The sequence below is a fragment of the Dipteris shenzhenensis genome, unplaced genomic scaffold (genome assembly GCF_047967505.1).
Source record: "Dipteris shenzhenensis isolate YYH24624 ecotype China unplaced genomic scaffold, Dip_SZ_1.0 scaf0287, whole genome shotgun sequence".
Classification (NCBI taxonomy): Eukaryota; Viridiplantae; Streptophyta; class Polypodiopsida; order Gleicheniales; family Dipteridaceae; genus Dipteris; species Dipteris shenzhenensis.
Genome location: NW_028239593.1, coordinates 23,399 through 27,883, shown reverse-complemented (window position 1 = coordinate 27,883; position 4,485 = coordinate 23,399).

Here is a 4,485-nt window from a genome sequence, read left to right as displayed (position 1 = left end):
TTCCGTTCCGTTTCACTTCTAGTTACGATCAGGGGGACTAGGTCATGCTTACTCTTAAGCTATTCGTTTATACAGTAGTTATCTCTTCTGTTTCTCTCTTCGTTTTTGGATTCCCATCAAACGACCCTGGGCGTAACCCCGGGCGCAAAGAATAAATGAAGTCCGATATGCAATTCGTCGGAATTGCCTTGTCCAACGGATCAGTTAATTATTGGGGGAGAGAGAGGGATTCGAACCCTCGGTACAAATGTATTGTACAACGGATTAGCAATCCGACGCTTTAGACCTCTCGGCCATCTCTCCATGCGGTGGAATCCTTTGGACTTTACCACGAGGCTGGGACGGAAGTCCATACTTCAATGGAAGTATAGGAGACGGCGTGTCTGAGAAATCTGTTACAAGGCGAAGTTCAATCCCGAATAGGAAGCATCATTTTCTCCTTCCCCCCCCCCCCCCCCGATTCTCCTCCGAGAATCAGATTCTTGAATGAATCACTTTCATTCAGCCGGGATTGGAATCTCCCAGCCTAGCCGCGATCAGCCAGGCTGCCTATCTATGCGGTGACGAACCAGTTACCGATACAATGCGAGACCCAATCTTACGGCTAAGATACTTGTTAGAGAGGCACTAATAAGGGCCAGAATCATCTGCCCATCCGGGATTGATGTCATTACTTATCTCCCGATTCTTTATACATTTCGAGAAACGAGGAATGAAATGCGAGATTTCCTCGTTTACGTGAATCACCATCTCTCATTTAATTGTACCAATTTCAATTTGTCATGGCCACACAAAAACATCTCCTGTATTTCAGATACACCATTCCGGGAGTGTCTATTGAAGTAGTGGGAGGAGGCGGGGGATAATTGCGAAAGGAAAAGGGGACCGCTTTGATTTAGATATTTCTGAAGATGAGGAGGTAGGTGGTGAATCTAGAACTAATTGCACAACTTGCTGTTCTGGCATTAGTAGTTGCATCAGGACCACTAGTAATTGCTCTATCAGCAGCCCGTAAGGGAAATTTGTAATTCTGTCGTACCATCTCCGGAAGCAAGAAAATTTCTCATTAAACACTGAATTCCGGAGATGGATATTTGAAACGGGGGGGGGGGGGGGAGCTCCTTTTTACTAACACTTTTGGCTACAACCCATCCTTAGACAGGAAAGACTTATATATGATACAATCCAATCGTGGCGGGTATGGTTTAGTGGTAAAAGTGTGATTCGCTTCATTTTCGAACCAGGTAGCTGAGGGATCTTTCAAATTGATTTCTCACTCGATCGAAAAGCTTTATTTCTAAGGGAAGTCCACATACTTTCCTACAATGAGTGTCGGTGTAGAAAGCGTTATTCCTGTCATTCCTATATATTCCTACGTTTGCGAAGTCGAACCAGTTGCATATCGGAATAATGAAGCGGAATTTTTCCAGGATCCAGAGGTCCCGGAACAACTAGTGTAGAATCTATGGATAGCAACCCGAAATATTTGTCTCATCGTCACTGAATCTCTGATCCAGTAATGAATCCGAGCCAAATAGTTATGAAAAGATCGATCCTTATTTACCAGGATTATCAAGCATTTCGTGGACAATTCTATAACTCGGTGAAAGAAAAAATATTCTCCTAAGGATTGTCATCTATAGAAATAAGAAACGAAGTAACCGGAAGAGACATCGGCTGACCTTCGATTCGACAAAGTATTTTCACGAGTCGTGGGAGTAATATGCTTTTCCACAGGGATCATCTAGGAAGTGTGTTCCCGTCTCGTCGGATACGGAAGAAACTGACATAGATGCTATGGATCCTTCTCACCAGCAATGTAACCCTGGTCGAGAAGGAGGAGATATCCGCAATGAGTCTTCGGAATGAGATTCCAATGCTTTCCATTTCTCTGTTTACGCAGCGAAGAGTGAAAAAGAATCTCTCTATGCTTGTATCTGGGGATATTCATCTCCCTCAAGCTCCTCCTTCTACTATCCATTCCATAGAGGAGCCGAATGAAGGGAGACCTTCACGTTCGGTTCTGAATTAGAGATGCCATAATGAACTCATTCAGTAGCATCGACTATAACCCCTAGCCTTCCAAGCTACTGATGCGGGTTCGATTCCCGCTACCCGCTCACCAATTGAACCGGTTTAAGTTACCCTTCTCCATCTCCCGATTCCCGCTAATCTAGGCTTGGGTTCTGGCTCCCGCTACGCAGCCATACCTTGAACAAACCGAAGTTATTGTTTTTGTTTGTCCATAGCATAGTTCCTGCCCCCCCCCTCGGGGGGGGGGGGCGTCCATCGTCTAATGGATAGGACAGAGGTCTTCTAAACCTCCAATATAGGTTCGAATCCTATTGGACGTAATTCCGTGTATACGACTGATGGGTGTTTGCAAATTGCAAATGGCTTCTGATCCTTTTTCTTTCCTCCCACCCCCTACTCAAGACATATTTTGCGTGTTCTGAAAGTTATTTTTTACTTCTCGCGAAGCAAGAAAAGTTCCGTATATTCTTTAATAGCTTCCTTTGAAAGCATCTCTGCTTGTTCCGTAAACATCTTGGTAGAACGAATAATTTCGACGGATCCGGGTTTATTGGTTGTTATATACTCACGTAACTGAACCAGGAATCTCTTCACCTTCTCGACGTCCAATATATCCAAATATCCATTAACTCCGGTATGAATAGTAGCTACTTGTTCTTCTACCGATAGTGGGGATGATTGAGATTGTTTAAGTAACTCACGTAGCCGCTGACCCCTTGCTAGCTGATTTTGAGTAGCTTTATCGAGATCAGAAGCAAATTAGGCAAAAGCTTCTAATTCAGCAAATTGAGCTAATTCCAATTTTGATTTACCAGCTACTTGTTTCATGGCTTTGATCTAAGCGGCGGATCCTACTCTAGATACGGAAATCCCCACATTGATTGCCGGTCGAATTCCAGCATTGAATAGATCCGCTGATAGAAATATCTGTCCATCAGTGATAGAAATGACATTAGTCGGGATGTAGGCTGAGACATCTCCGGCCTGGGTCTCGACGATGGGCAAAGCGGTCATGCTACCTTCACCTAATTGGGTACTTGATTTAGCCGCTCTTTCCAAGAGACGCGAATGTAGATAAAAAACATCTCCTGGATATGCTTCTCGTCCGGGTGGTCTTCTCAGTAGGAGAGACATCTGTCGATGAGCCTGAGCTTGTTTAGAAAGATCATCATAGATAATCAGGGTATGTTGTTTACGATACATGAAGTATTCAGCCGGAGCTGCTCCTGTATAGGGGGCGAGATATTGCAGAGTAGCCGGAGAGTTTGCAGTCTCCGATACCACAATTGTATATTCCATGGCGCCACGATCCTGAGAAGTATTCACTACCTGAGCTACGGAGGAGGCTTTTTGACCAATCGCTACATAAACACATATAACATTTTGACCTTTCTGATTCAAAATTGTATCTGTAGCTACTGCTGTTTTACCCGTCTGTCTGTCTCCAATTATTAACTCTCGCTGGCCGCGTCCTATGGGGATCATAGAGTCAATAGCAATAAGACCCGTTTGTGAGGGTTCATATACGGAACGCCTTGAAATAATCCCCGGAGCAGGGGATTCAATCGGTCTAGATTCAGAAGCTGGAATTTGGCCTCTGCCATCAATGGGTTAAGCTAAAGCATTTGCGACACGACCTGAGAAGGAATCACTAACTGGTACTTGGGCAATCCTTCCCGTTGCTTTTACAGAACCTCCTTCCTGTATGGCCAAACCATCACCCATCGATACAGCCCCGACATTATCAGATTCCGGATTCAGAGCAATTCCTACTGTACCGTCTTCAGATTCTGCCAATTCACCAGCCATTACTTCGTTAAGACCATGAATGCGAGCGATCCCATCTCCGACTTGGAGTACGGTGCCGGTATTGACAACCTCTACTTCTGGAACATATCCCTCAATTTGTTTGCGAATAATACTGCTAATTTCGCCGGGTCGAATATTTATTACCATTAGCATCTATTTACTATCTTCTTGAGAAATGGGACCTACGGAAGCTAATACGGAAGCTAATCAGCTGCGTTTTCCATGGCCCGGAATAGGCCAATGTGATAATCAATCATGCGCAAATGCAATTCGCCATCTAAACGACTATTCGGACTCTCCGGAGCTCTTTCTGAGGCAAGGCGAGAGACTTGCTGGCGAACCTGTTCAATTGCCCGTTGTTTTTCAAAACGAATAGTATAATTTTTACTATCCTCCAATCTTTTTGGATCTTCATCAGCCGCATCAACGAGATCCCGCTTCTCCCCCTCCATTTGCGTGAGTCCATTCACGCGGATCTCATCCGCTTTCACTTTTGCTTGTTGCAAACGAGTCCGAGCCTGCTTGAGTTTTTCGGTAGCCTCTTTATAACGTTCCTCCGCGTCACGAATAGTACTCAAGATTGTTCCCTTACAATTCTCCAGTAGATTGGTCAATGAAAGTAGATTATATATCTCCGGTTCC